General features: G+C 38.9%; 1 protein-coding gene across 1 annotated transcript in view; it reads right to left on the reverse strand.

The window, feature by feature from the left end:
- pdgfc (platelet derived growth factor c) overlaps positions 1-13392 on the reverse strand; it is a 48091-nt gene that overhangs the window by 33641 nt on the left and 1058 nt on the right. The window lies entirely within an intron of this gene.

Genomic DNA, 13392 nt, shown 5'->3' on the forward strand with positions numbered 1-13392 from the left:
AACAAAGTGCTGAACAAACTTTGGCTGTCAAAGCACAAAATGAAAGATAGATTTTGACAAACGGAGTTGTGCATGAAAGATCTGCCTTGTCATTGGTGTCTCATTAGTTGCAGTAGTTCCGGGCCATTTTAATGCTGTCGTCTGTAAAAGTCCTAATTAGAGACAGCTGAAGAGAAGAAAAATGTGAAGTAGGAGGAGGAGGAGAAGGAAAAAGGGGCACCTTTTCTTGTGAAAGACAGAGTTCTTACAGAGTCACTCTTTCTCACAGCATTATTTATTCATGAGGTGTCCTTCAAGCTGTTATCAAACAATCTTCCATGTGAAGAAGAAAATGGACTGTGGAAGTCTTGGAGAAATACAACTGGTGAGTAGTAGTGGGCATTCTCTTTCACTCCCAAGATGACCCTAGATACAGATATGTCTATATTTTATTCATTTAGTCTATTATTAGTCTATTATTAATCATTTTTGCACATTTTATTGTCACCTGCATTTTGAAATAAATGGTCACACCAGTGTGTCCTGGGTCTGCCACGGGGTCTCCAACTGGTTGAAAGTGGCCAAACTACCTCCTAAAGGAGGAATTCCAATCAAATACTTGACCAAAGTCAGCTAACCACCTATTGTTAAGCATTTTAGATGGGGGGGAAATACACCCTAAATTTACAATTATACGTTATGGGCTATATTATGAAGTTCTACCTGAACTTAGTTGACTCCAAGAATAAAAATAGGAGCCATAACAGGTGCCCTTTAACATTTTTTTACAGCACAAATGGGAACTAAATTTACAAGGGACAAAGCTACCAAGCTTGGATACACTGCTGAGGTTTAAGATCAGCCAAGACAAAAGATAAGACATAAAACATGCTAAACCTAGAAACTAAACAAAACAAAAAAATAAACAGCGTTTTTTGTCCTATTGAAATGTTCATTACCTGACGTGGCAGAGTGCCCGCTTTATGTCATGTCAATGATCACCGGTGTGGAGATAAACTCAATCTTTCCGCTCAGTCTGTGAACACTATCTTTAACTTCATTTAAGGTTGAAGGCCTTTAATACACATAACGCTAGACATTTAAGACCTTTCAGGGGATTTATCGTCATTCTTGTTTCCACTTGTATCCAGATGTAACACAATTCCATGTCAACAACAACATTAAACACCTCTTAGTCACAGTGGATATTTTGACTTTCCAGTCACGGATCTGTCTAATACATTAATAAAGGCTCGTCTGACCCATGTATTGTGCATTCTGGCACAGCTTATTGGCACACATGTGCTTTTCCTGCTAATACAAGCCTGCTGTGAGAAATGCCACACCCAATGGTGTAGTTAAATGGCATAATACCTAGTAGTAAAACACATTATGCCCAGTACTTCCTAAATGACAATATTCTGCTTTAAAGGTGCCATAAATATTATCGCACCATTTCTATATTTCACATTTATAACAGTTCTAAATTTGTTGCCATCTTCTAATCGCACCATGGTCCCTGTGTGTAATTCCACATCATCGAGTTTCTCAAATGTTGTATGCCTCAAGTGATACTGAGCTATGCAACATCTGGGCACTTGAGCCCTTTATATTATGCCCATCTGCACCAAACACAACCACAATCACATTCCCTTTTAATCATTAAGTACAATCTGTTTAAAGCATTTAGCATGAAAACATGCTCAGAGAGCTCATCACAGTACTCATACTGCAACCTATTCAACATTAAACTAGAATTCATGTTCCAAAAAAAAGTGAAAGAAAGAAGTGTCAAGGGATCCCTTACTAACCTACTATAAGATTCCCTGTTGAATGAATAAAGCCCGCTCTTCCAGTAAGTTACTTTGTTTTGCCAGCTTTTTTTTCAGTGTACAAGGACAGCAGCCCTGCAACAAATTGCCACATTAACACAGTGTATCATATTCATTACAATTTTGTCAGTACATTGTGAATGGAATACAAAAGGCCAAGTCAAGTGTCTGCATATCTCTTTACAATCTTTTGTAGAAAGGCTTTTAGTTAATCTTTGGCGCTTGTTGGTTCTTGCAGGAAATACAACCACATGTATCTTCACTGCATGTATAACAAGAAATAGATGTTAATTTATTGGCCCAACATGAAAACAAACAATATCAAATTTTGAACATTATTATAAGAAAATCCGTGGAAATTCTACTTCAGATGTCATCTTTGTGACGAGTAATATTATGTTCTGTCTTAATTTGTTCTCTGTTCCCAGTTCCAGCTTAATCAGGTGATTGACAAACAAATAATTCATGCTTTAAACTTGATCCTATATGATGATGTTGCGTCCAGTATTACATTCGACATTTGAAGAAGCTCCAAATTCCACAAGTAAAATTGCTTCCCTTTCGTATCCAACAAACTGTAAGTTCCTATGCCAAAGATTTACCTTGAACACAAAACACTTCCCAGCGCCACAGGATAACCCTGTACCCCAACATACTTGAGTAAAAGTAAAAGTCACTCATGTTTTGTTAAAAAGAAACTGCTGAAGGTCCTGTTCTGCATGCAGACATTGATACATGAACATGCTCACACACAGTTGGCAAATCATTCTGGTCAGTCATAAGACCTAATAGCTAATGTGTATTTTCATTCCAGCTGGACTGGAAATGAAACGGATACCCTCTCTTGGGGATCCAAGCGTAAGAACGCCGGGGGTGACTACATCCAGCATGCCCGAAAACCTATTTGTGCTTTGGGAAAAGCCATACATTCTCAAAATAGTACGTGTGATTAGGTTACCGACTCTGTATGGCACTGGCATAGCATCGTATATCACATCTCACCATGTGCTAGATGACATAATCCGACCAGCATGAGACGGCAGTGTACCAGTGATTACTGGGACAGGTGTGCTTTTTATTTTACCCCCTTAAATGCATTAGAGATGGGATATTTCACATCTCCCTTTAATAGCTTCTGGTTCTTTTCTCACTCTCCTCCAGTGGCACATAAACAAGAAATAAAGGCCATTTAATTTCCATTGGAATTTGTTTAGTGACTGAAAACTGAAAGCAAAAGAAATAACTTCATATATACTCAGAATATTGAATCATGTTGTACATATCCAGTTACCTCCATAAGCAACACATGAAAAGATAAAGTTCACTGATATGCTAAATAGTTCAGCTATGCATGCATGAGCTCTGGCAAGCCAAAAACAGCCCAAAGACCTTGACCTGATGCACACCATGCTGCAAGGGATAAAATATTAATCTAAAAAGTATTTACTTTAGTATTGATTCTTGTAGATTGTAATCGATCAGGTAAAAAATGTCCCTGAACGGTAGAGCAGTTCAAGTAGTCCCACGCAGATGTATTTTTTCCTGGTCAGATTGGTGCACAAGTTGATTAAACACAAAGGAAACTGCCAAGTCTCTACTGAACGAAAACAAGAAGATACCCACTATAAGCTGTAGTTTGTATTGCAAGGCATTACACGCACTGTAATGAAAATATTTAATTACAGAAGCCTGGAAATATATGCCAACAATGCACCTGACAAACAGTCCACATTTACACGACACTGCACAGCTTTTTCTATGTTTGGACTTGGGTTGTAGTATACTGCACAGCTTTGTTATAAGTTCATAAAATATACTGCATGCTTTTAAAGTTGTTTTACTGATTAAATGAAACATACAGGCTTGTTTATGCCCAATCCAATGAAAATGTATTCTTTCCAAATGGGTGCTGTAAATACAGATTTCGCTTTTTATATTTAAAATTATGTTTTTAAGTTAGTAAAATGCTACCATTATATACAGATCATTGGCTTATTCTCATAAACTGCCAAAACTACACATTAAGCACTGATCTGTCTAATATATATTCTGAGCTGTATGAGGGTGTTCACACATCGCTAACTCTTGCTGCCTCTTTCTAAAATTAGCATGCTTAATGATGGTGCTTGATAACCATGAAATATCTCTGCTGCATCAGATGAACCTAGTCTCAGTTTCACACATGATGAACCCTTCTCATCATAATGAAGAGGAAGGGGGACAGCTGGGATTATTTGTGCCACAGTGTTGGGTCTTCATGCTACAATCCCTGATTCATGGCTCAACTGTTTACTTTCCTCTAAGATATATGCCCCATTTTGGCATGGATCTTAGACTTAGCAATGTCCTAAAACAGAGCAACTTTTCACAAATAGCTGCAGTTTAAAAAAAAAAGTTTTAGAAGCTCTAGATGTTTAGATTCTTGGCCACCATGAAACTGCACTAAAAAAACATGCGAAGAGTCCCAAATTTCTTCTGAAGCATGACAATCACTCCAAGTAGAGCCAGACTCATAAAGATCTATCATCAGTGAGACGCTCCCATAAATCCCTGATCTCAGTTTCATCAAGTCAGTCCAACAGAAGCAACTCACCCAGCCTAAACCAACAGAAAACCTCCAAGTTCTTCAAATTGCCTGGAGAAATTTACTCATTAAGTGCCATTAAGACCACAGAACCAGATAAAGCCCTTTAAAGGACTGCTTTTGAACCCATCCTATCTATGTTATTAAACAGTTATTATGGTATTACATCTGGTTAACATTAGACATTAGAGATAAGTAAGGATGATTGTGTAAGAAAACAGTTCCAGAAGTTCCACCTTATCTACATTAGTTTAGAGCTTTTATTTTCCTTAGTAACTACCAGATAGATAGATAGATAGATAGATAGATAGATAGATAGATAGATAGATAGATAGATAGATAGATAGATAGATAGATAGACAGATGGTGAATCTGAAGAGTCAAAACAGGACAGTGAAATACCTCTGTGATAGAAGGTGATGACATCTGCCACGTTATGCAGACATGCCAGAGATGGTAACCAAGGTCAACTCATCTCACTGCCAAGATATTTAGTCAAGGCTGGAATTCCAGTTACCGTAAGAAAACCAATACTCACAGGACAACTGAGGTCTGTGTTAAAACAGTGCCACATTGGCCAGGTTTCAAACTTCACAGCCTCAAGATGATCCAAATATTTTATCAATGGAACCTCCTGTTTTAGAGGGAATCTGTTTTGTTACAACAAGAACGACACTGATTCTTGTCAGACTTTGATCGAACAATTTTTTAGAGCCCCCCCCCCCCCCCCCTTTTAAACATTTCTATCATAGTTTTTATATTACAAGGCTTCAGAGATAAGTGCAATTTCTTGCCTTGACATGTTTTGTTTTCAGAGCTAAATGTACCTAAATTACGACTGTGCAACTCAAATTCTTATGCAGCCCATATTAAAGATTGTCAAAGTGAAATACACTCAACAAAAATATAAACGCAACACCTTTGTTACTGCTCCCATTCCCCATGGGATGGACGTAGAGACCTAAAATTCAGTCCAGATACACAATATAACCATCCCTTCCAAACAGTGGTCACAAATCAGTCCAAATGTGTGGTAGTGGGCACATCTGCTATATTGAGATAATCCATCCCACCTCACAGGTGTGCCACATCAGGATGCTGATCTGACATCACGAGTAGTGCACAGGTGTACCTCAGACTGCCCACAACAAAAGGCCACCCTGGAATGTGCAGTTTTGTCTCACAGCAAAATGCCACAGATGCCACAAGCAATGAGGGAGCGTGCAATTGGCATGCTGACAGCAGGAATGTCAACCAGATCTGTCGCCCGTGCATTGAATGTTCATTTCTCAACCATAAGCCGTCTCCACAGGCGTTTCAGAGAATATGGCAGCACATCCAACCGGCCTCACAACCTCAGACCTCGTGTAACCACACCAGCCCAGGACCTCCACATCCAGCAGGTTCACCTCCAAGATCGTCTGAGACCAGCCACCCAGACAGCTGCTGGAACAATTGGTTTGCACAACCAAACAATTTCTGCACAAACTGTCAGAAACCGTCTCAGGGACGCTCAACTGCATGCCCGTCGTCCTCATCGGGGTCTTGACCTGACTCCAGCTCGTCGCCGTAACTGACTTGTGTGGGCAAATGCTCACATTCGATGGCGTCTGGCACGTTGGAGAGGTGTGCGCTTCACGGATGAATCATGGTTCACATTGTTCAGGGCAGATGGCAGCTGAGAATGTCCCAGTTCTTGCATGGCCAGCATACTCACCGGACATGTCACCCATTGAGCATGTTCGGGATGTGCTTGACCGGCGTATACGACAGCGTGTACCAGTTCCCACGAATATCCAACAACCTCGCACAGCCATTGAAGTGGAGTGGACCAACATTCCACAGGCCACAATTGACAATCTGATAGACTCCATGCGACGATGTGTTGCACTGCATGAGGCAAATGGTGGTCACACCAGATACTGACCGGTTCTGGGTCCCCAGACCCCCAATAGCGCAAAAAACTGCACATTCCAGGGTGGCCTTTTGTTGTGGGCAGTCTGAGGTACACCTGTGCACTACTCATGATGTCAGATCAGCATCCTGATGTGGCACACCTGTGAGGTGGGATGGATTATCTCAATATGGCAGATGTGCCCACTACCACACATTTGGACTGATTTGTGACCACTGTTTGGGAGGGATGGTTATATTGTGTATCTGGAATGAATTTTAGGTCTCTACGTCCATCCCATGGGGAATGGGAGCAGTAACAAAGGTGTTGCGTTTATATTTTTGTTGAGTGTATATACAACCATGGAAATGTGATATAAACAACAGAGGGGATAGATTACTTTGATTGGAGTGACAAATTACCTAAATGAAAATGAAATGCAATTTACATTGTGATGGTCATGTGTTAATGCAGGCCTTTGTCTCATCCAATGGTGCAATAAAAATAAGCATATCTTGCTCTATGGATGCATTTTTCTCCAAAAGAAGTAATAATATAAATCAGTAACCATTTTTTCCAGTAAGAAAATGCAAATTCTGTTTTGAACACCATGTTAATTTACAGAGAATAGCTGGTATTTGCTGTGATAAGTAACTTTTACTTTAGCCAGATATACTGAACTAGTCCGACACTTCATCAGACTATGAGAATAAGCACACTCTGGAAAACATGCATTTAAACCAGAATTTCTCCTTTTCTTTTTGCTTTGTTTTATTCATCCTGCTTCATGTGTAACTGCTTTGTTCTGTGCCAGCTAGTCATGCTGTAGCTACTTGAGTTATTGTGCCAAAGCAGCTGATAACATTTACCAAGTCCTTCCATTTAGGGAGCTAAATTGCTTTTCGATTTAAGTAATTTCATTTTGCTGATAAGGAAAAAAAAACATGATAGAAAAGTTATCTGTATTTATTTTGCTTGTGGAGTATAATATAACATTTTTAACAATGTGAGTGAAATGGCAGCTTTCAGAACAACTATTCACCAGGAAACACTGACAAAGCTGAACATTTGAAATGATATTGCTTGCTCTCAATTCTTATCTGGAAGCTGGTAATATTTCAGAAAGTGGATTTCTTATTTGAGGGCAGCAGACAGAGACAGGACAATGAGCCTGCTACAGACATTGAGCTGATAAGAAACTGTGAGCAAAGAAACACAGCAAGAAAATATATTATTTTACAACAATATTTATCCTTTTACAGCATGAAAATGAATGTGTTTCCTCACTAACATCCAGATTTTTCACTTTCAAATGCACCAGAGTACATAAAGTGGACCTACTGAACGTCTAAATCTATTCAAACTTAAGCGACTTACTCCATGCCTACTAAGATGAAGATGTACTGTGTTCACATTTCCAAAAACAGATTTTATGAAAGACTTAACCAACCCTTTAGTTTTCAGGTTCTTTCATGCATTCTGTCTTCATGAAGGAATTTGAAAAAGATCCTCTTTGGGATGAAAACAGTCCATTTGAAAATGTTAAACACATGTTTTAGGAAATGTGGATACGTTTTAGCCAATGTAAAACTGACAACTCTAATACACGTTACAGGCACCTATTCATGTTGACACTTGAAGTTACTTAACTTTAAAAAAAGAGGGCAGTCTTACAATTTTGCAATACAGCGGAAAAGTAAATCTTAACACAAAATTCAGTACTTTCAGCTGCATCCCATGATGACTTGGATCCAATTTTATAGAAGATTACCTTTGTGCTTCCATGTATCTCTCAGTGATACTTAAAATAATGCTGAATAGTAGGAATTGCTGCTGTTGACCAAACTACTGAATGTCTTTTACATGGGGAGTAATGAATGAATAACTGTGGGATGTTTTGAAAAAACTGCTCATTTTTTCCTTTTATTCTATTATCAGTTAGACATTAATTAGTTAGTACTATCGTTGAAATCATTAGATAGAAAGAAAAGGTTGTTTCCATGTACACAGAAAATCAGATTTTGTTAAGAGACCAAGTTGTTCCCTCAAAGATCAACTCGTTGTTACTTCCTACTTGTTACATACTGTTGCTATTTCAAGAATTTGTTCTCATCATATTGTAATGCAGTGGATGATCCCTTACTATTGTGCCTCAAAAGGAAGAAACAAGCAATAATAAAAGCCCAAAAGGTAGGAGGCAAGTTGAAAGGCTCATAGCATAATCACAGTGCTTTAAATCAGAAGACAGGAATTCAAGTCCCAGCTTGGATTGCTATTATTATCTCTTCAGTTTGCTTTTTGTATATGATTTTTTTTCAACTTTGTCTTTTCTGTGAATTTTCTTTTAGATTTAAGCACCCACACTGTGTGTTTAGTTTTATAAAAACACTATTGTTTGTATTAAACCATAACCTTTCACGTTAACCACCAAAACAAAGTTCCGCCATATCCAACAGGTTTGTCCATCATTTCCTTGCAGCACAAGCAGAGCATTTTCTTGCAATCCATTTAATGAAAGTGAATCCATTTAATATGCTGAGGGACGATTGAACTTTATAGCACCACGATGCATGATGAAAAATGCATGAAAAAGACTAGCCAGTGCAATGCAATTTGAAGCCTTTGGGGTGGAGAACAGGTTGCAGTGACTGGTTGAAGTCAAAGCTAAGCTAAAAGGAAAATGACAGTTAACAGGTTGGGAGAAGCAAATCTTCAAATAAAGTCAAATTATGTGTGTAAAACTGACACAAAAACATTATGTGGTTCACTATTTTACTGTTTCTTGATGTGCTGCTGCAAAGAGGCAATGAAAGTGATTAGTTTTTTTTGGAGAACGAGGTTTCAGTCCCCTTGTTCTCCAAAGAGGGGATGCACATCCCTTGACGTTTACATCAGGAAGGCATCTGGTGCAAAAACCTCCCAAATCAAATTTGTGGAACTACCCACTGTGGTGACCCCTTATGAATAAGGAGCAGTGGAAAGTAGCTTTAAGGTATTAGTCCCCTTCCCCCTCATGCATTTTGTTTGTATAACAAAATGGTCTTCATTATACCACTGGCAGCCAAAGCATTGTGTGCAGTGAAGAAAAATTCACAAACACCGAGCCAAGAAAAGACAGAATAGGTTTCTATAGATACTATTTTTCCTCACTAGAGCTTAAACCTATGACCCAGAGCCCCCGGAAAGCCTCTTGAGGTGGTGGGAGAGACGGTGCACTGGCTGCCTGAAATGACAAACAGCAGGCAGGCGGTGGCATGCTTTGCTTGCCAAATACAGCACTCCATGTTCAAATAGTGCTGACAGGAAAAACATAGACACTTTTATCCAGGGTCCCCCACTCTGGAGTGAGATGTTGAGGGGAAAATTTCCTCTTTCCAGAAGATATAGACCTGCTTGTATCCAGTGGTTTCTACTGCTACTGTTGTGGAAAATTCACATAAGTGCATTTTTCTTTCTCTTACTAACACTAAATGGTTATTCAGAAGCTGGTGTATTTAGTGACTTCCATATTAGACAGGGAAAAGAAGCCAAACTCGTTTGTATAAATGAAAAAAATCCATCATGTTCAGTCAGCAAATAAAAACCCTGATAAACCTCCTTATAATTGTGTTTTTCATCTCACTATAGTGATCTCCTTGGTGTAACGTCTGCCCTCTATGCTTCCCACTGAGTTTATTGAACATTCAAGCCATCCATTTTCTTTGATGGTTTTAATTCAGACAAGCATACCAGCTGCTATTCCACTGCCCAATACAATGATTAACTGCATAGTGCTGCATTCATTCATTCAAGCATATCCATCAAAGCACGGATCCCCCTAAGTGGAAACAAGCTTTCCCAGGGTCAGGAAACATCTAACCTGTATAAAAGAATGAGTTGAAATTCCAAGGCAGGCACATTTTGTTTGACTGGTTTCAGAGTCATAGTTGTAATTTCATATTTGAACCCAGAGCGAAGCACTATGGAAACCACTTAAAATAACATGGTGGATACATGAATGCCAGCTGGTCACATTTAGTAGAAGAGGCTTGACCCATTACAAATGACTATGTTTGGTCTTGTCAGGGCAGATTTTGTAACAGTGGGCTGAGAACAAAACAAAAACAAAGACATTATACTTCTTCTTAACTTTAACAATTACACAATACGCATACTGTACAATATGATATGAGATGGCATAATAGTATCATAATTTGTATGAAATGCTTGTTTCACCATAAAGAGTGGGACAGTGATTTTATATTAGGTTTTTATGTTTTTACTATATTTTCATTGTGTCAGCTGTTTAAAATGATTTCAACTTTAGACAGAGAAAGATACAAATTTAAAGCTCTGTCATGAACACCTGCTCCACCGAGTACAATTAAAGTTTTTAGATGCATTAATCCTTGAATAAAAGTTGACCCAAAGTCAAAAAGTGCTTTCACTCAGCCAGATAAACTAAACTTAATTTAGTTTCAGTATAAACGTTTCAGCTCTATGATGAAATATTTCTTACAAAAATGCTTCTTAGGAGTTGCAATTTACTTCTTGCCGTAAGTGATTTTGTACACAGGCTAAGATCTTTGACTCTTTATTAAATTACCAAGTATTTCTCAAGGCAGTTGGTAATCTTTTAAATACTGTGGCTAGGCAAGCCTTAGAAGTACTTTAGCTGTCAATCACTTAAATGAATAGGATTTTGCCGGCAACCAAAAGGACTCCTCCTCCTTTGCTACTCTACAAATATGCTATTAACAGCTGTTCTCAGCTATCGGAGAATAAACAAATATTGTATTCTATGTTACACCTGAAAAAGTCACGATTCATACGAGGCCACCCAGTATGTTCCCGGTGCAAATGTCTTGTTTGTCTACATCGTAATCATAATCCACTGAATGTATAATGCTCCTCTGTCCTCCATCTATGTATAAGTGGTACACTGCATATGTTCCCCATAGGCCGTTGATCCTTATGACCCCAGTCCTCCCTCTAATCTCTTAATCTTTAGCGGAACAGCAGCCTCTGTGATCATTGGCAGGTCTAGTGTGGTGCATACCTTCCTCCAGTGGTGCTCGGGGGGTTATGTGGGAATATCACAGGTAATCCGCATCTCCTACAAATATCTGTTGCTGGATTTTTCTGAAAATATCTGGCTCTCTGCTTATGGGTGGCCTTGGCAAAAAAAACATGGCCTTCTACGGGAAAGAGAAGGCAAACCACTTATCTCGGAGAAGTGATATAAGAGGTGCCCCTGAGATGACCTGTGTGATCGGGAAGCTGAGATGGAGCTTTAGCTGGGTTTGCAGTGTTGACAACTGGTATCAGGCCATCACTGCATAATGAAACAAGCTTGTAGGCTATTAAATAATAAGTCAATCAGTGCTACATCATAGTATACAGACTGTGAATCCTGTTGTTTCATCACAAATCAAAATCCTGTCTCATATAAAATGTGTTTTATGATGATATAAACTTTTGATTTCCTCTTGCAAATGCTTGAGAATGAAAGTAATACTCGCTGGATCCGATCCTCTGATGTTATTTGCTTCATTCCAGAGAGGTAGGCTGTTTTTGCCTTTCTGGCAAAAACAGGACAACATTGTTGTTTCTAACTTTTTCAGAAACAGCAATGTTGTTTTACCTTTAATAAAACAATATGTTGAAGACCAAAGGCTGGGGTAGCGCTTGAGCTAGATTGATACATGTACTTTCCTTCAGCGCTATTTCATTTTCAAAACCTTACACTACACAGCTTCTTTGTAGTGCCTGGAGAAGTCATTTTTAGCAGTGTTTCCTCTTAATAACCATGAAACCCTATAGTCATGTGGCAAACACATAAAAATGACATGCACAACACTGTAACATTATTCTCACCAGTGGAGCAAAGAAATGTTGACGTTATTTATTACCCCAAGACACAGAATTTTGATTTTAGAGTTCATTTTGAGAGTTTTTGTCCAAATCATTCATTGTGACAGATGGTTACTCTGCACAGCTCTGGCTCTCAATGGGAGATGGTGCCCTCTGATATCTTATGGAGTCATCAGCAGCCGCTTGCCAAGTTTAATACGACTGGGGACCGTAACTCTCCAGGCAACTACTACTAAACATGCCAGACAGGTCTGGCTTCTCCCCTCCGTCAGATCGATATCAAATTGTCTCACAGAGCATCTGCAATCAAGCACAGCAGAATAGAGCACTCAGACACTCCAGTCAAAGGTTACAGACGGTCTGGCCAGCTTTGCCCTCAGCCAAAGTGTGACCGCCTTTTTAAAGAGTTCCTTGACAGTTTAACATCTCCCCCACCACACTTCCCCTCCACCTCCTTCATCACTCTCCCTGCCCTCCCTCCCTCCTCTCTGTTGTTTTCCTTTCTCAGCCGTCCTGATTAAACCTGGATATCCCACCAGGAGGCTCTGATTTCCCAACCCTGACTGTTACTGTAGTGAAGTCAGAGCTGCATGCCCTCACACAAGTCGAGTCAAACCTACTGGTTACTGAAGATCAAGAAATGTATGAAGATTAACCATATCTACAAGATATAGGTACTTTAAGCTATGTGATACATAGTCTGCTTCTATGTCACGACTTGTTATGTGCTTCACATAAGCAAAATAATAATCAAACATCACATTTTAGGACTCCTGACTAAAAGGCTCACATGCACAGGATCGGTCACACATAAACTATTCTATGGCAAGCTTTTTGGACTTACATTTCTTGTACCAGCATGTCTTGGCTTCTTTTGTAATTCTTATAAACCTTTGTCATTCATATGCAGGACATATAAAGTTTGTTATGAAGAGATAATGTCAGCACTGGGAATATAAGGGATCAAGATATAAAACTTAAAATAAGCCAAAACTAATAATCATAATACACAATCTTAAGTATTAAATTAAGATTTGAAAGATGCTTACAACAACAAAGAACAACAAAGACTGTCAAATTCCCCATGATGGCAAAACAATCACTGGAGGCTAATTATTTACTTACTTAGCTAAACACAGTTATACTCTTGTCATTAGCATGGAAATAAAATTAAACAGGGAAAAATGGGGGGAAGGATTTCAGAATTAGTGAAGTTCATTGGAGTCATTTCACATGAGCCCCAAATTACA

The sequence above is a fragment of the Astatotilapia calliptera genome, chromosome 2 (assembly GCF_964374335.1).
Source record: "Astatotilapia calliptera chromosome 2, fAstCal68.1, whole genome shotgun sequence".
NCBI lineage: Eukaryota > Metazoa > Chordata > Actinopteri > Cichliformes > Cichlidae > Astatotilapia > Astatotilapia calliptera.